This window comes from Lissotriton vulgaris, chromosome 5 (assembly GCF_964263255.1).
Source record: "Lissotriton vulgaris chromosome 5, aLisVul1.2, whole genome shotgun sequence".
Taxonomy (NCBI): Eukaryota; Metazoa; Chordata; class Amphibia; order Caudata; family Salamandridae; genus Lissotriton; species Lissotriton vulgaris.
In genome coordinates, this window is record NC_141693.1 from 733795566 (window position 1) to 733815892 (window position 20327).

Genomic DNA, 20327 nt, shown 5'->3' on the forward strand with positions numbered 1-20327 from the left:
AGGTCCACCCTCTAGCAGACTGTCTTTGAGGAAGCACGCCAATGTTGGAGGGCCTCCACACAAAGGGTATCCAAGTACGGGGACAAATCCAGCAAGCTACTATACTAGCTGACACAACCAACAGAATAATCCCTAAAATCCTTGCTTTGACAGGCTCCCTTAAATGCAACGCAGGTGAGATTGCAGCAGCATTAGCTGGTAATACCAAAGTCTGTATGAGAACTGACCTCTTCCCTCTCACGAGTAACATTGACTCAATTTGACAGACATACCACTCTCACGGATATCCCCAACAGATCGGGCTGACCAGTGCTTAATTTGTAAAATATTAAGTGCAGGTGCTCCAAAAACGTTTTAGGAGCCGACACCCACTTCCCCCGGCTCCACCTACTTCCTTCACTGACTGACGAAGTACACTTTCCCAACTAGACAAAACTAACAATGTCGAACAGCACAGTGCCAGACATCACTGACTCACTCTTTCAGAGCTGGCATTAGCACAGGTGGTGCCCAATGCAACACACTTTTTGGTGCCCCCCCCCCACCCCTCCAATGACCTCCTTCTACATGGATTCCCTTACTACCACTCTCCAACTATGCCCCTTATCTCTCCATTATTCCTCTCTCACAAACATTTCATTTGTTTTTATAGTGCTGTCATATCGGTGCAGGGTGTCAGAGCACTTTATACCTCAGACACATTCAACAGAGACAATGAATCACTCTAGGAAATGTTAAATAAACAATGAGGATTACAGGGTGTAGGATCACATCATCCGTACTGACAGGCAGTATATTGTAAAAGTGGTCTGGAAAAGCACTCAGGATTTAAAATCTGCCACAGTAATTGGGGGTTGTCTTTACTAATAAGAATGCATTTCTACCCAAACTAACTAACAACATTTTTTAGGCCAGTGTGTGGATTACGATTGTAAATTATGAATTACAAGTAACCAAAGGGTATCTGTTACAAAAGCACTAACCGACTGAACTATTCACATAAAATATGATTTTGTGATATGCAAAATACACCTTCTTTGAAGCATACATGTTAGCCCCCTGTGCTACTGGTGAGTTAAAACTTGCACTAAACAAAACTCTGATCCCTCTGCAGGAGGAACATTATCACCACGTTATCTTGACTTACCAAGGAGTCACTGACAGTGGTGGGTAAATAATGCCTAGCTGTAGTATGTGGAGTCACTGACCATGACTGGCATAGCTCCCAGCAACCCTTCAAGAGCAGGGGAGGGCAGCACATGTCAAGAAGGTCACGGATGTTCCTTACTTGAATTTCTCCAGAGGCAGTACCAATTCCTTGTGGCTCGGGCTGGCTGCACTAGGAATCAGTAATGAAAACATCATGCTTTCATCAACAGGAGTGGGCGCCTTTTGTGTAGGAAAACAGAAAGCAGCGCTGAATCCACTTGATCTGGGCCCGACCTGTGCAGAGCAGATTCTGTCTCCGCCTTCAGGTGAGAATGCACCAGATCCACTTGTCCTAGAGGCTGAGGTCGGTCCTCAACAAGGCAGATTTTCTCTTCTATATCCGGTGCCAGCCATTTCGAAAACAATGTGTCAAAGACACACTTCAAATCCCCTTAGGCCATCACATTCACCTGTGAACCCGAGGCAGTTAAATCAAATTTATGGATGCAGAGCAGTGCTTTCCTAATTTAATTGTGTGCAGGCGGCTTCATTGCGCATGCAGTTTGGCTAGATGTAAGTGCGTGACTAATACATTTTAGTGTGGTGATGCGGACACCAGCACTAAAATGCATTAGTCGAATCCATAATGGGTGTTACTTGGCAGGGCTGTCCAATGCCCAGTCAGGGAAAATACAATAGCCCTGGCCCTATGAAATAAGTGCCGGTGCTGAGCACTGGAAGGCACCAGCACAAATTAGGCACTGGGGCTGACCATGACAAGCCCATTTCTGTAGAAGCAATCCACAAGGCTATATCTTGGTTGAACTTCAGGAAGATGCCTGGGCTGGACAGTCACCCCCTAGAATACTATAAAAAAAACTTCGAAATGTCCTCTAGCCTCCTCTTCTCAACGTATACTTAGAGGCAGCTCAGAAAAGTCACCACCCACTTGAGCTGGATGTATCCATCCCACGCAACACTGCAGCTCATATAGGCCCATGTCCCTTACTAACACAGAGGTCAAGGTCTTTGCACTAGACTTAAACAAGTTTTACCTAACCTGGTCCATCCGGACGAGTGCGGGTTTATACCCAAACAAAGTATCTGTCATTGTATACATTGACTGCATGTGGTACTTGTAGTAATTAGTCCAAGGAATCAGAGAGAAGTTGGAAGTAGTTTATTCTGAGAAGACAGCTTAACAACCACCTCCAGCATAACACCAGTAGTAACTGACCAGCTAGTACAGATAGAATGTTAAGCCAGGAATGTACAATAACAATTCTGAGAAGGAATGGTGCACTAACATGGAATACTACACACCTTCCCCCCTAAAAAATAAAAAAAATAAAAAAAAAAGAAAGAGAACAAAAACAGAAGTTAAACATAAGTAATCATGTAACTTTACAGGTAATTGCTTGACGTGAGAGCTTTTCCTCTGTAGAACAGAAATTCAACATAAGTAATCATGTAACTTTACAGGTAATTGCTTGACACGAGAACTTTTCCTCTGTACTGTGTGAGGAACAACACTGTGTTTGGGAGCAGAACTTAGGGAATCAGGAACCGTTTCTAGAACATTGGAATTATTAACGACACAATCATCAGCACACGGGGAAGATTGAGGAAAAGGAACATATGCAGGAACATTGGGAACCGGACTCTCCGGTACAAAGGTGTCAACCATGGCAGAATAAGAAGTGTCATCTTCAACAATGGGATATCCAGGTACAGAGATAGAAGGACACAGACTGTTATCTTCCAAGCTGGGATTCTTGCATAGAGACACTCTCCTGAAATTCCATACCTTCCCCCCTTCAACACGAATAGCTTTAGAGAAAATTTCAATCACCCTACAAGGATCGGACCATTTGTTCCATTTGTTCCCAACAGACCTTCCAAACTTGACTCGTACAAAATCGCCAACTTTGATTTTGTTACTTTGGCTATTTAAAGACAAAAAACTGTTTTTCATCTTCTCTTGATATTTCAAAACCCTGTCTTTGACTTCATCACAATCAAAAGAAGATTCAAATGGGAGTTTGGATTTTAACCACCAAGGGAGGAGCTTAGAACCAGGTTTCCTACCCCTGAGCATTTCAAAAGGGGATAGACCTGTGACGGAATTAGGAGAGGTTCGGTAAGACAAAAGCATAGCACGTAAGGATTTCTTCCAATCAAGGTTACTCTTAATGGCCAGTTGGATAGATTCCTTGATGACCTTATTGAAGCGTTCCGTTTGACCATTGGCCTGAGGGTTATAATTGGACACCCTCTTATGCACAATTCCACACCTACCAAGAAAAGATTCAAATTCCCTACTCACAAATTGTGGCCCATTGTCAGACACAATTTCGGCTGGTATTCCTTCCTTGCAAAAAACTTCATCCAGAAACTGAATAACCTGTGTAGAACCAACCTTATCCACAACTTTAAGTTCAGGCCACTTAGAAAAATAGTCGATAAGCACTAAAGCAAATATCTCCTTATTGGGAGACAAGGATAGGGGACCAATAATGTCAATGCCTAATTTTTTCCAAGGACAAGCTACGAATTCGATAGGAGAAACACTCGTAGACAAAGGTTTGACGGTCTTGTCGCTTTTGGCACACGGGGAGCAGGAACTAACCCACTTATCCACCATCCTATCAATACCAGGCCACCAGTAGAATTCACGGATACGCCTCTTGGTGCTGGACATGCCCATGTGGCCCTCATGTGCCATAGAAACAATTCTTTCTCTCAAAGTAAGGGGAGGAATGATCTTGTCCCCTCTAATTACAAAACCTTGGTCAAACATAAGTTCGTCCTGGATTTTAAAAAATGAGAGAATGTCACCAGAAAGATACCTCTCTTGAGGCCAACCATGTTGCAAATAATCCACCACACTTGACAAACAAGTGTCCTTGGTCATGGCTTCTCTCCAAACAGTCTCAGAAATGCTATCAACAGAACCAGAGGTGGCACATTCATTAACATCATCAATGTTGAACACAACATCAGAGTCACACTGTTCACACCAAATAGCGTTGATTAACGGTAACCTGGACATACAATCAGCGTGTACGTTAAGACGACCAGGGATATACTCTACAACACACTGAAATTCTTGTAGTTTTGCTGCAAGACGGGCTAGACGTGCAGTTAATGTTCTACCACCACCAGCTGCCAGCATGTTTATCAAGGGCTTATGATCAGTTCTTAAACGGAATCTGGTTCCCCAAATAAACTGCCTAAAATGTTCACAGGCCCAGGTGCATGCTAAGAGTTCCTTTTCTATTGTAGAATAGTTATATTCAGAACCACGTAGTGTCCTAGAAGCATATGAGACTACACATTCATCCCCTTTGTCTTTCTGGATTAAGACAGCACCCAAACCTACATTGCTTGCATCCACACAAACTATGCATTCATTACCCAAAGTAAATGGTTTAAGAAAAGGGGCATTTGCTACTTCTTGTTTCATCAAATCGAAAGCCAGTTGTTGTTCGTGGCTCCAAACAAACTTTATATCTTTCTTTAACAGAGATCTTAACGGATATACCTTTGAAGCATAACCCTGAACAAATTTGCTATAGAATTCAGTTAAGCCCAGAAAAGACACAAGTTGTTCTTTGTTCAACGGTGCTGGTGCCTTTAAAATACTCTGTATATGATTGAATTTGGGCTTGATACCATCTGAGGATATTTCGTGACCCAGGTATTCGACCTTGTTTTGCCTAAATTTGCATTTTGATAATTTTAAAGTTAGACCTTTCTCTTGGACGCATTTTAAAACATTTTCTAAATTAACATCATGTTCTTCATAACTTTTCCCGTAAATAAGGATATCGTCTTGAAAGGCGATGGCACCAAGACAACCCTCTAGAACGGTCTTCATTAGTCTTTGGAAGACAGAAGCCGCACTGGCTAGGCCGAAAGGCATCCTGCAATACTGGAACATGCCTTCAGGCGTAATAAATGTCGTCAAAAACTTTGACTCTTCATGGAGCAACACTTGGTGGTATGCACTAGTTAGATCTAGAGTTGAGAAAACAGTAGCTCCTGATAAAGTGGAAATGAGTTCATGGATATGGGGCAAGGGGTGTCTATCAATCCAAATTTCCTTGTTTAAACTCCGAAGGTCAACACATAAACGGAGTTCGCCGTTACTTTTGAGGGACAAAACTACTGGCGAAACCCACGGAGAGGATTCTACTGGCTCAATGATTTTCTTGTCAACTAAGTCTGCTAAAATTCCCTTTAATTTTTCACGGTAGGCTAAAGGAACGTTCCTTACTCTGTGTCGGATGGGAATAGCTGAATCTTTAAGTATTATGCGGTGTTTGAAATTTGTGAAGGTTCCCAAACTGTCAGAAAAAATGGATGAAAATTTTTGCTTCAACTGAAGAATGAAATCATTTTCAGGAGGAACAACATAGACAGGGGGTGATGCATTAGGGTCAAGCTTAATGCCAAGGTCATGTTGGTGAGGCCAACATAATAGTGACGCACCCTTAGATGAAACATAAACTTTCCCTTTAATGGTCCTGTCTTTGAATTTGATGTCTGCCCACATGTAACCTTCCATATCAATCTTCTTACCAGTGTACCCACCTGGATGTACGTCAGGTGGTAGTAACTTAGTAGAAGGCCAGTAGCGATCAAAAACATTTTTGCCAATTAAAGTGTACCAAGCACAGGCATCTATTAGCATAGAAATATCCTTACCATTAATACTGATGATATCAGAAGGAAACCCTTCACATTTTGTGTCACCTACACATAACAATGTGTTAATTTCGGATGGTTGTTCGACATCTTCACAATCTTCATAGGACAAAAAGTTAACTTTTTGAGGAGACTTACACATTTTACTGAAGTGCCCGGATTTTTTACACTTGACACAAATTTTGTTCCACGCAGGACAACCTCTATAATTGCCTACATGGTCATTTGCCCCACATCTATAACAAATAATTTGGCTTTTCCTAATAGGAAATCTATTCTCCCTTCCTGCAAAATCTTTTCTAAAAGGAACAGGAGTTTTTTTAAAATTATTGACATTTTTGACCAAAGAAACTTCAGGAATGACCACTTTACTTTTAACATCCTGGTTTCTGATTTCGTTTACAAATAGTTCAGACTGTTCGATGCCCTTTGCAATGTTCAAAACAGCACTAAGAGAAGAATCAGTCCCCATCCAGAGACGTTCTTGAATTTTTTTACTTTTAGTGCGCATCATTATTTGATCTCTAAGGACCTGGTCGAAATTTATAGTTTCAAAGGCGCAGGATCCAGCTAAAGTGCGTAAAGCAGCTACGTAATTTTCTATGGATTCATCATCCTTTTGTATTCGAGAATAAAATTTAAATCTTTCCATAACAATGTTGATCCTTCTTCCAAATCTAGTGCTAAGTTGTTTTATAACTATATCAAATACATTTACATCACCAGAACCAACATTTTCAATGGGAGGTAAATTTTCCAATTCTTTAAGTCCTGCACCGCCTAAACAGTTTTTTAATAATGCTAATTTCCTTTTCGGAGAACAACCATCTTCTTCAATAACATCAACATAAGCAAGGAATGTGGGATACCAAAGATCCCATTCTACCTTTGGATCACCAGCAGTAGTTAAAAAGTGTGCAGGAGAATTAATGTTATTAGACATTATAAGCTGAAAGGTACTTAAGTTAAGGTAAATGACAGAAAAGGATAGTAGAAATATACCAAAACAAAAAAAAAAGTAGTCACCGTTGTCTTGTAGTGAAGAATGAAGAAGAAAAAAAAACAGGAATATCCACAGTAAAGTTTTCAAAGTCTGTTCTTCTTTTAAAAAAAATGAGCAAAGTTAATTAAATGTTAATAGCGTGGTCCTTGTGAGGAGTGGAGGGTAGAAGCAGTGAAAACGAGCGAAAACGGTAAAGTAATTGTGGAGAAATGCTTTAAAAACGAGATCGTGGTTCTGTAGTCATAGAAACGGAGAAATAATCACAAACAAAATGGCCGCTGAAACGCACACGTTGTAGCGTGATGCGTGGTGACGTCGGAATGACGTCAACGAACTGGCTGAACCGTGTGCACTTTTACATCTTCACTTTGAGAAAGCCTTTAATTCTGTGAACTGGAACTTCCTTAGGTCAGTTCAAGTGAAAATGAGTCTTCTTTCTCGCATACACAGAAATATTGACCTGCTGTATTCATAACCACTAGCTCAGGATTAGGATAATGGAGTGCTCTCTGATCCCTTTCCCATCTGCAAGGGGACCCAACAAGAATGTTCCCTCTCCCCACTCCTTTTCACCCTTGCCATTGACCTCTAGCCTGCTTGGTGAGAGGCGACGCTCAATTGCAGGGGTGGAAATGGGAGTGAAGTATGGAGGAAAGAATTGAACTTTACGCAAACAATGTCCTCCTCTTCTTAGCGTAGCCACATCTTACGGGGCTGCAATGTCTTCAACTCCTCGAGCTCTATGAGGAGGCCTCCGGACTTTGGGTAAACAAAGGAAATTCCTTACTTGTTCCAATTTCGGGTGACAAAGCTGCTACACAGTGACAATCATTCATACCTATAAAAAAACTACGCTTTAAATACTTTGGAATATTTTTCTCCTGCATGCCAGAACTGACATGGAGCCTTAACAAGACACTCTTCATATATGCGAAGAAATCAGATCTTTGACACTGGCAGACTCTGTCACTGAACTCTACTGGGCCACATGGCCCTATTTAAAAAGCTGGTCTTGCTGCAATATTTATATGTCCTCGACCCATCCCGCATAGCCTGGGCTAAATGCAGAATGTTGGCATACAATGGTGGCTTGAGCATGGTGGACTTTCAGATATACAATAAGGCAACACAGTTATTGATGATAAACAACTCACTGACAGAGATTGGGATGATCCTGACTACTGGGCTCAACTCACCCTTCTTGGCCGAGACAAAGTAATGGGACTACTGTATGGTGACCCTGTCCCATAGCAGCTCACTGAGGTTACCCGAATAATCTTCCAGAATTCACGGGTGCTGCTAAACTACATGAGCTGCTTTAACACACTAACACAACAGACTCCACTGTGGAGGGCACATCACCTCCATCACACTACAAGTCTCCAAGGCTTTCAGGTCTGGAACAAAATCGTCATAATGAACCTGGGAAACAATTGACACAGAAACCCTATCAGGTCATTCCAGGCCTGTTATGACCTATCAAAGACCCAGTTTCATAAATAGCTGCATCTCAGGCATGCTCTAGCCATGTACAAAGATTGTCAAGAAGGGCTCCCTGAGTTTACCCACCAAAGGTCAAATTACTTATGGGCGAGCCGGAAAGATGTGGGGTCTCTTGTATATACCGCACTCAGATTAGCAACACCCTTGATTCCTTTATCCCAAGATAAAAATGGAAGATTTGGATCGGCCCCCTTGATGACCTGGACTGGCGACTCACTTGCATGGCCTCTCGCGAAATCGCCACATTCTCCTGACCGAGACAAATTCAATTGAATTATCTACATAGCATCTACCTCACTCCCCTGAAGTTATGGCATGTGGTGAAACTATTCTGTCCAACCTACTTCTGATACTCCGATACAGACCATTTCCATACGACATGGCTATCCCCTCCATTTGCCGACTACTGGAGATGGATAGCTAATTCCCAAACTATGGTCCTGGGGTACCCAATCAAGTCGACACCCAAACAAGCCCTTTTGGGGATACTTTATGACTTGGGAAATACCAGGTGGGACAGATACTTCATAGGTATAGCTACGCTGTTTGCCAAAAGAGACATAGCCCTGAGATGGAAGATGGCCCGCCGGCCCACGCTAGCTGAATGTGCGACATTGTAGGAGCCCATTTACATCGCCGGGGATACACCTGCAAACACGAAGAACATCAATAAGAAGATTCAATGTCTTTACATTCCCTCATCCACAAAGGTTAATTGGGGGGAATTTCTATCCAACGCTTTTCTGGTGCATATTATGACATGCCAGTGTTGCCCTCTGTCATCGTTATTATTTTTGTTAGCAATGGAACCTCTGGCTGTGATAATATTTAAGACACGCCATATTACAGGTATACTCATGTTGGCCAGCCCCTCCAAACTGCAACTCTATGGGGGTGGCATACTGCTCACCCAAACGGATTTAGACAGTTCCTTGCCAGCCATAATGTCCCTAATAATGGACTGTTCAGTAATCTTGAGTTATAAAATCAACTGGGACAAAAGTGAAGCCCTGACCATGATATGAGCTACCAGCAAAGCAGCCATCGATGACTATCCATTTAGATGGAAAAGGTTGCAACTCAAATATCTAGGGATCCTGATCAAGTGTTAGAGGTAATGCCCTCAGATAACCTATACTCATTCACAATCAATCCCACTTTAGAATATGCTAAATGGAATCAGCTTAAAACTTGTCTATGGGGGGGCGTGGCCAAGATGGCGGCGGAGTAGGACGTGTTTCTAGTCCCCTCTGGCGCCTGCAAAGCTTCGTATAGCATCGGCCCCGGGGGTCCCCTTGGGCTGCGGGCTGCTCCGGAACCCTTGAGAAGCTGTGGCCAGCGGTAGGGAACTTTCCGACGGCGTCGGAGCCTGTCCGCGCCGCATCGAATCTGACGGCGGTATTTGCGGCTGGACGGGCCGCTACGCAAGTCTGCGGCATCGAAGGGCCTGTGGAGGCCGGAGTACGGAGGCTGGCGAGCCCGCTCTGGGCATTGTGGCTGGTGTTGCGGGGGTTCGCTGGCACCGAAGCGGTGCCGGATTGCTGCCGAGACCTCTGCTTCCCGGGAGGAGGTGGAGCCTGGCGTTCAGGTGCACCTGACGTTGCAGCGCGGCCGGCTAACTACTGGAGGCCGGGGACTGCGGCCTGGGTCGGAGAGTGGCGGAAGCGGCCCCGGGACCCACGCAGCTGCTCGGAGCCCTGAGGCGGGAACGGCCCTCAGGGAAGTGCAGTCGGCACACGCAGGAGAACGAGGCGCTTGGATGCGGCGGTGAGTGCAGCGGCCTTCTGTTGGGGGCACGAACGCGCTTGGTTTGCCCCTCGATTTGCTGGTGTCTGGAGCAAGGACACGGGATGACGCAGACGGTTGGCCTCCCGAGTTGGGCAGTGCTGCGGGGAGGTTCCAGGGGGCCGAGAAGACCACGTGGCATGGTGGTTAACCCGGGGGGGCTCCATTGGCGGCATAGTGGAGACTCTTGGCACGGGTTTGGCTTTTCCCCCCTCCCCCCCTAGAGCGGGAGCAGTGAATTAGTTGGCGCACTGGAATTGGACTCTACGGTCTGCGGGGAGGCACCGAGTGGACGACCGTGGTCTGGGCGCCGGAACTCGAGGAGCCTGCATGCTTAGTGGGCCTTAGGGGACGGTTGGTCACCGGAATTGCACACTTCACGCAACATCGCGACTGGTGCTGCGACAACACTCCTACACATTGCTATATGGACTGGAGCCGCGGAGGCTATCTCCGCTGGGCGCGATCTACCTGCGTCACGGACCTTGGGGCTCCGGCACCGAGGGTGCACCGGTCTGTGGCGGCGGAGGGCCCGAGATTGGACCTGGTACGAGTCGCTTTTGCAAGGGCGCAGTATTGACCAGTGACAACGCACCTCCTGGCGGGAAAGCCCTGCGGCGCCATCTTGACTGGGCTTGCTCGTTGACCTGGCAGCCCCGATCTGCTGGTATCGCTCATCCTGGGCCTGGGTTGGCTGAAGGGGAAGGCCTGCACTGACTTTGCGCACCCTTGCCGGCCCTAGCTGGAGAGTGGGGATCGCCTTGCCACGTGCCACGACCGAAGTTTCGCGATGTCTAACACGCTACGCAAAGGGAGGCCGGGGAAAGACGGTGCCTCTAAATCTTCGCAGCAACCGGCCTCTCCAGGAGCCAGTGGCTCGTCAAAGCAATCGGATGACGAGGCGCCTGCCACCAAGGCCTTTATGTCCGTGCTCTTCATCTCCATTAAAGAGGACATCTCTGAACTACGTGCGCAATTGGCATCCGATCTGCGGGAGGTGCGGAGAGATGTGGATGGAATTGGCGAGCGGGTGGCGACGCTGGAGGATCATGACCTGAGTGTGGCGAACGATGTGCACCAGCTACAGCAAGACATCATCCGCCTCACAGAACAGAATTTGGATCTGCAGACCCACACCGAGGATTTAGAGAACCGTTCCCGAAGGAACAACATTCGCATCCGAGCAGTGCCTTGGGACGGAGAGGCGGGGGACTTGCGTGGCTATGTCCAGGCCTTGTTTTTGCAGATTTTGGACGAGGAGGATGTGCAAGAAATAAGAATGGACAGAGTGCATAGAGTGGGGCTGCCCAGGCGAGGGGGACCCCCCCCGGACATCCTCGTATGTGTCCACGACTTTCAAGTGAAAGAGCGCATCCTGCGGAAGGCCAGAGCCATTTCATCTCTGCAATTTAGGGACCATCGTCCGCAGCTCTACCAGGATCTCGCAGCCTCAACGCTTCAGAAGAGACGGGAGTTCCGCCCCGTGACCTCCTTCCTGCTGGAACGTGGCATCTCCTACTCATGGGGTCATCCTTTCCGTATCATCTTTCGCTGGCAGAACAGGTTGGCGCAGATTCGCTCCCTCCAGGTGGCGAAGGATCTTTTGGGCCTGGATGACGTCGCACCCTCCCAGGGAGCAAACACTTCACCATCAAGGAGGCGCCATCGCTCGTCTTCCTGGCACAGAGTTGGTTCGTCTCCCGGCCGACGGCAGCCGGATCGCGCTGCAAGCTTGCAGGAAAGGGGAGATGCAGTGGCTTCGGTGGCCTCAGCGACACTAGCAGACTCTCAGCAAAGCTCTGGAGCGGCCTGATTCCTGTCTCACTGGTGGTTTGGCGCCGGAGGGGCTCTGGCCTTAAGGTACCGGGGGTTTGGTTGTACTTTTGGAGAAGACACCCCGGACCGTGGCCCTGGGGGTCACCAAGTTGGTACCCCTGCCCTATTTCCAGTCCAGGTGGGGCCTTTCGAACTACGGTCTACTGGAACTGTTGGGTGATTAGTTCAGGTTCAGTGATTTGAGTTATTTCTTCTTGTTCTTTTTGTTGTGGGGGGGGGATGGGGGGTGGGGGGTCATGGGGGAAGGATTCGTGGGGGGTCAATGGTGGTGACGAGGATGTTCTGTGGCATGTGTGGTTGGGATGTGTGAAGACGGTTGTGGTATGTGTGGGGCGGGAGGGGGTGTCTCCAGGGTTCGTGACGGCTTGTTGTCCGGCTGGTGGCGTCCAGGGGGGGGTTATGGGTCGCTCTCCGGCATTGCCTTTGGCGGGTGGGTTCAGGAATGCGGGAGGGGAGACTCACGAGCTGGCAATAGAGGGTTCTGGAATGTTATTCCGTTATGCCTGGTAGTATAGGGACTTGGAATGTTAAAGGCCTTAATTCACCTCAGAAACGGCAGAAGGTATGGAAATATGTGATTGATCACCAGCTGGATGTTGTGGGACTCCAAGAGACTCATTTAGCGCGCAAAGACGAGTTGCGCCTTAGGCATAAGGCATATCCCCTTATATACAGGTCCTCTGCGTCTACGAAACATAGAGGGGTGTCTCTCCTCTTCCGCGCTGCGCTGCACTTCCAACCTGTAGAGGTATGCAATGACAAGGAGGGTCGCTGGCTGATGGTGAAAGGGCTTGTTCAGGGGCGGCTGTGTACCTTTGTAGTAGTGTATCTCCCTAATGCTGGTCAAAATAAGTTTCTACAGGATCTGCTGCAGAAGGTGGGTGACTTTGCTGATGGGCATTTGTTCCTCCTGGGGGACTTTAACTTGGTGTGGGATAAGACAGTGGATAGCTCTGGGGCCCACAGGGCTGATACAGGTGTATTTTCGGCCTCAACACAGCAGTTGGTGGGGGAGTTGGGATTGGTTGATGGTTGACGTTTTTACCATCCTACCTCCCGGGATTACACATTTTTCTCTCCTGTACACCACTCCTATTCCCGATTAGATCACATTTTCCTCAGCCAGGCCCTTAGGGGAGATGTCCTTGATTCCACCATTCTTCCGCTTTCAGTCTCCGATCACAGTTTGCTGGTGCTTAGCCTCCGTTGGTCATCGACCGGTAACGAGCAGCGGAAATGGTACTTCCCAGCCTCGGTGGTCAGGGATGATACCTCTAATAAGGCGCTGCGGGAAGCCATTAGGGAGTTTTTTTAACTTAATCCCACGTCAGATACCTCGGTCGCCAACACTTGGGATGCCTTTAAGGCGTCCGTCAGGGGCACGTGTTTGGGCCTTAATGCCCATCTTAATAGGTTGCGGCGAAAAGACCGGGAAGACCTGGAGGCCGAGGTGGCGAGCCTCGAACAGGCCCACAAACTCAATCCCTCGAGAGTGACCCTTTGACCTCTAACGGCAGTACGGGGGAAACTGAGAGCCCACTATAATAACAGGGCCGAACTTATGATGTTGAGGTTGGGGCGACAATCTTACTCCTGTGGGAATAAGGTGGGTAGGCACCTGGCGCGTCAACTGCGCGACAGGAGGGAACGCGAATATATCGGAGGGATTCGGGATGAGGCGGGCGAGTTACAACATAGGGACGAAACGAAAGCGGCCATTTTTGGCCGCTTCTATGCGGACCTCTACGCGGGGGACAGGCTCGATACGGGAGCCCAAAGGGAGTACTTGCGGTGCCTGCCCCTCCCCCCCATATCGAAAGAGTGGAATGAGTTGTTGGAGGCCCCGATTACCAGGGAGGAGGTGCTTGAGGCCATCAAGAATCTGAAACTACACAAGGCGCCTGGGCCGGATGGCTATACAGCCGTTTTTTACAAATCATACGCCACCGAACTTTGTGATTTTTTAGTGTCCCTTTTTAATGACATGGCCGTGTCCGGCTCCTCAGCCGGCTCCCTGGCGGAGGCGGTGATTACGGTTTTGCCAAAGCCTGGGAAGGATCTTGCCCAGTGTGCTTCATTCCGCCCCATAGCGCTACTCAATATAGACGCTAAACTCTACTCAGCGACTCTGGCGCGTAGGTTGCAAGACTTGATGCCGGCAATTATACATCCTGATCAATCCGGATTTATCAAGGGGCGCCAGACTCACGATAATATGCGTAGGGTGGTTCATTTAATTGAAAAAGCAGATAGGTTCCGCATCCCGGCGGTCCTTGTGGGGCTGGACGCCGAAAAGGCTTTCGATCGTGTGGATTGGGGCTTCCTGTTTAACACGATGTCGGCCTTCGGCTTTTCGGAAAAATTTATTACCATGGTGAGGGCCAATTTTTGCAGCCCCAGGTCTCGGGTAGCGGTGAATGGCCATTTGTCGGCGTTCTTTCCGCACTCCAGGGGCACCAGGCAGGGATGCCCACTTTCCCCCCTCCTGTTCGCACTGAGCATTGAACCCTTAGCGATGGCGGTGCGAGAGCATGAGGGGGTTCAGGGCCTACCATTCACGGGAGAGCAACATAAAATCACGCTCTTCGCGGATGATATTTTATTCTCGGTAGCGGACCCGGAACACTCGCTGCCATGTATCAGGGAGGTCTTGTTGCAATATGAAGCGGTGGCCGGCTTCAAGGTCAACTACGGCAAGTCGTATATCCTGAATCTCACCCTTTCAAAGGCGGAGGTGGCGCGCGTGCAACCCTTGACGCCTCTAGCCTGGGCCGCTGGTTCGATAGTCTACTTGGGGGTCCATTTGACTCCGACAGTAGGCAAGCTGTTCTCGGCCAACTTCCCACCCTTGTTAGCGAAGACCAGAGCTGAATTGGATAGGTGGAAACCTAAATTCTTGTCATGGCTCGGCAGAATCCATGCTATAAAGATGGTTCTCCTTCCTAAATACCTGTATTTATTTCAAGCCCTGCCCATTCCCCTAGACAGCGATTATTTTCGACGTCTCAGGACTCAGATATTGCGATTTGTATGGCAGGGGGGACGGGCACGTTTTTCCTTTGCGGTCTTGCGTCAGCCGAAGTCCGAGGGCGGAGTGGGACTTCCTGACTTGCAGCTCTATTATAAAGCGGCGCAACTGAGGGTGCTGGTGGAGTGGTCGCAGCAAACGTCGAAAAAACGCTGGCTACACATGGACCGGAGCGTGGCCGGCAGATCGGTCTGGGACTTGGCGTGGAAGCCAAAGAAGGACCACCCTCTGAACGCTCACATCAGTACCCCTACGGGTACCACGCTGAAGGTCTGGGACACCCTGGCCACGGATGAGCGTTGGACTAAGTTCCCTTCGCCGTTCACGCCCTTGCACTTCAATCCGGCTTTTCCACCGGCGCTTCGAGAGGGGGCCTTTGATGCCTGGAGGGAGGGAGGCTGCAGGGCCTTGACCCATCTGTTTCATGGGCAGGATCCTCTCACCTTTGCTAATTGTATGAGGGACTACGGGATCCCCCAGTCCGAACGATATCGTCATGTGCAGCTGCTTCACTGGGCCACGTCGCCTGGGATACTGGAGGCAGCTACGAGACCTCCGTCGCCATTCGAGGCTTTCTTACTGCGGACGTCTGCCATGAAGGGAACTATCTCCTTTCTGTATCAGCTCTTGCTTAAATCGGCGGTGACGCCTAGGCCTCGTTACATGGAGCAATAGGAGGAAATGTTGGGGAGAGATATCTCCAATACTACATTGTACAATACCGTTAATAAGCTAACCGGAACTGTTGCTCTAAGGATTTATGACTTTGCTTATGTAAATCCGGACTTGATGTGCCTCTGTTCCCGCGAGATGTCAACACTACTGATTTCTGATTGTGCCTCCTGCGTGGGGAAATGTGTGGCACCTCAGTGGCCCTCCTTGTGTTTCTTGTTCTACTCAAAATAAAACTTTTACCAAAAAAAAAACTTGTCTATGTAGGGACATCTACAAACTGAAACACGCATTGGCATAGCCAATAGGTCTCACCTTTGGGACCTCAGCAGTATTTAGTTATGCAGATGTTGCATGGCTAAACACTTATAAGGTCCCAAAGGCGAGACCTATTGGCTATGCCAATGCTTGAGAGTGAGAGAGCTTGCAATACTCCCTGAAGATACCCAAATGGGCTTTCACCAAGGGCTAAATGTGTAGAATGTGCCATGCATCATATTTGGAAGTTTCGCCATTTTCAACATTCACATAGTGGTGACAGATCTCCCTTGGGTAAAATTCGCTGAGAACTATGTATGATGCCCATGCCCTATGTAGGGGGCCATTAGCGCAATCTGCGACAGTTTCCGGTCAGGGCATTTAACATTTTGGGAAAAAAAAATGTAAAGATGTGCCACAACTCACTGTACTCTTCCTTCAAGAAAATAAAGTCGGCAGCTGCTGTCGCCTTTTTAACAACAAAAAAAGGCCGAGCCAAAAGAAAAACAAATGTTATCCCAGGCGTTACACAGACATGTTCAAACACAGCTCTTTCGTTAGGGTAAAAAAATACCCACCTGTCAGTAATACTGTGATACAAAAAAGGAAAAGAGCTCGTAGAAAGATCTCCAAGTGACAAAATGGATACTGTTTTAAAGATAAGACAGTTTAACTGTGCTGTCGCCTCTCTGGGTGTCTTGTCTGCTGCCTTGCATGGGGTCCAGACGTGCTGTTTTAGCGCCACAGTGTAAGAACGCCTCCGCCTAGAAGTGTCACTTATGTTACAATACACAGTAACACGTTCAAGGGTCCGGGGATGAACGGTCTGATAGATCTGGGAACACTGTTCGTGTGAAAAGAATTCATGTAACTAATGAACACACACACATTGTACACCCGGGGGCAATTTTTGTAAGCACTGGGCAAAATCAAGCATGGAGAGGGGACTTTGCAACAATAGTGGGTTCCCGTATGCATGACACTTTTCACTTTCTGAAAATGCTCAGCTCTCAAAAAAAAAGTCTGCGTCTGCACATTATCGTAGTACTGCCGTTTACATCCAGTAAAATAAGGAGACAAGATCATTTCACAAAAAGGGGAATTGAAGAATGAGTCGTGCGGCCAGCATATGAATTAATAACAAGCACAAGCGCGGAAACTGACAAAGTTTCAAAGTGAAAGTGATCGCGCTGGAAGGGAGGCTGGTGGCTGCGTGCGTGATCGCGCTGGAAGGGAGGCAGATGGCGGCTGCACGTGTGGTTTCAAAGTGAAAGTGATCGCGCTGGAAGGGAGGCAGATGGCGGCTGCGTGCGTGAACGCAAGCTTGAGGCCAGCAAAAGCCTCTGGTAGCATTTTCAAAAGCCACTCACTAAATTTCTCGCAGCGCATGCGCTGGCTCAGCGAGACCTAAAAATGGTTGTGGCCCCATGATTCACCTAGGTCATGGGGATGTTGACTGTCCTACTCCGTACTAACGCCTAGTCCGTAGCAAGGTCCTCCTGTCTATCAAAAAGAGTACTAAATATTTTATCGGGTGAAACATGAGCCAGAGATTAAAAATCTCCAAATCGTACACCTGGAGCACCTGGCCAACTCTGATCCTGGCCTTCACCTCTTGTACCAGTACAGGATACCCTCTAGGTTGATGTCCAATCCCATAAATCAGAATACAATGCAGATTTGGAACCACTTCAATAAGCTTCTCTAATGCAATGCTAGATTGCATCTCCATGCCCCTGTGGAATAATGTAGTGTTGCTAGATTGCATCTCCATGCCCCTGTGGAATAATGTAGTGTTGCAAGTATAGGGACAACCCATATGCTGGGAGATACGGAAAAAGGCAGGGATTGTGAAATTAGACCACCTATTAGCAGCGGGTGAACTGAAATCATTTGACATTTTTAGAGGACGAAATCCATCTGTCTACCTCTCAGCAACGGAAATACATGCACATTAGGCACTGCCTATATAGCCTCTTGGGGCCAGAGCTTGGGATATCCCGAATTCACTAATCCTACAATACCTGAAACATTGGGAAATGCATAGAAGTGTAAAGCTGGCCTTTTCAAAACAGTCCAGGATTGGTATTAGACATTGCAAAAACTGACCAACTCCGGCCTCATACACCACTTGAACTGCTGGAGTTGCAACCAAACTGCATGCAACACAGTTCCCATTCTTTATGAGTACCCAGACATCCATCGCTTATGGTCCAGAATCGTAACTACCCTCAGTCCAAGACATCACCTACTCATCTTCTCCCTGACTTACAAGACAACCAACTTAACCAACTGCATGGCCAAGGTAGCAGAATGGATGATAACCAACTGCTTGAAGCTCAACTATGACAAGACAGATGTGCTAGTCTTTGGGGGGAAAAAAGATCTTCCTATGGAATGCCACCTGGTGCCTGATAGAACTAGGACCAACACCCACGATCAAGTCAGAAATCTAGGTATCATCCTGAAGGACAATCTAAACAGAATGGCACAAGCCAACGCAGTGAGCTTTGCCTGTTTCCACAACCTACATATGCTGTGAAAGATCTTCAAGTGGCTGTCACAGAACACCAGACGAACCGTCAAACAGGCCCTCATCACAAGCAGACTCAACTACGGCAACGCACTCTACACCACAATCTCTAAGCAGCTCCTGCACAGACTTTAAACCATTCAGAACGCCGCTGCATGACTCCTACGCAGCCTTCCACGTCACACCTACATCTCACCTAACCTCAAACAGCCCCACTGGCTCCCCAGTCATAAAAACAGCTAATTCAAACTCCTCACATACACCTACAAGCCCTGCACAACACTGGACCAGCATACACTTTCGCCAGCCTGCCAGAGACCTATGCTCAGCATAAATCTCACTCGCAATCATACCCCGCATTAACAAAAGCAGAGCAGAGGGTCGTTCGTTCTCCTGCATCGCACCCAAAACATGGAACAACCTCCCACAAAACATCTGTGCCTCCTTCTCACTTCTTGAATTCCGCAAGAAGCTGAAGACCTGACTCTTCAAATAACTCTGCCGGGTCCATATGCAGACACACCAGTTAAGGACCTGGATATCCTCACAGGTGATTAGTGATGTAATGTGGTTTGCATTTAGCTTCCATTTTAGTTCTCATGTTAACTCAGCCTTATTTGCTTATGGAGCCTTGTACATGTTTTTCTGTTGTGTGAATGGCTCTTGCACACATATCTTCCTAATGGGCATTGTTACCCTGTAGTCTGCACAGTTAGCTTCAGGGTCGCTTAAATTCATGACATGAGGCATGGTTTTATTTTCTGTGCTCACAAAGAGATGACTCTTCTGCTTCAGTCTAATCAATAGATAGTCCTGCATCTGTGACAGTTTGATTAGCTTGCTGTTTTATTATTTAAATAGCGCCCATGCTGAAGTCGGTGAGAGGTGAGCTTCTGCCAGAGTCATCACAGAACGCTGCTCAAATGTAGACCCGCTGTCCCTAACCTTCACCCTGAAAAGTAAGATAGCTGTACACTCGGAGGTGCATCCATGGAAGCACTAAGCCTGGGTTTGTGACATAGACTACCAAGGTATGGGGTCAGGTCATTCCAACAGATCGTGCAGGTGGGTACTCCAAATATGCTCTCTTTAGTATAGAGACTAGCAATTGATAGGAGTAACATTAGTAATGTTATGAGCAATTAAAATGATTGAATTGCTTGTATTTTTCACTAATCCGATAATGCTCATTACAGGAATGCGCCTCATTTTTCTTACAATTGCAGTACATATTTTATTTGCAAAGATTAGAGCTTTTCAATAAATGTTTGAAAATGCAATACTGTATCTTTTCTTTGTTCCACTTTGGGCCTGCAACAGTGACAAACTAAAGGGTTGGATCGGTTTCCACGATTTCCTTAGGAATCCTAGAGTCATGTTCTAGGTTATTGACAATACCTATAACTCTGGAGGTTTAGGAGTTTGGATGCAACATTCACTGATTATACAAGAAGAATTGGTCTCTGTATTATGAAGTTTTGTTGTTCTAGATACACAGTCCTACTAGATTAGTAGGACCCACATAACAGTGTGCTTCACAAATCAGCATAACATATACTGTCCTAAGTCCAGAATTGGCAAGAAGGGTGCAGATGGGCTTACGTATAGCTTACTGCCTTCATCAATATGCTGCTGCATTATTAAAATGAAGAATTTAGAAGGAATAATAGTCTATTAAGAGAAATGTACAAGTCAATAAGAAAGTTACAGACCCAAGAAGAAAGTGCAGTAATCGATCATTGAGGCAGAATCAACTGGTTAGAGAGTGGAAGCCAGCAAACACATGAGTGAACAAGTTCCAGCTAAACTGGCACAATAACCACTCCCATTAGGTCCCTAAAATGATAGTC

The 20327-nt window shown here is 47.1% G+C and overlaps 1 protein-coding gene across 1 annotated transcript in view; it reads right to left on the bottom strand.

Annotated features, from left to right (window-relative positions):
- The window catches only part of THAP3 (THAP domain containing 3), a 203295-nt gene that overhangs the window by 100632 nt on the left and 82336 nt on the right, over positions 1 to 20327 (bottom strand). The window lies entirely within an intron of this gene.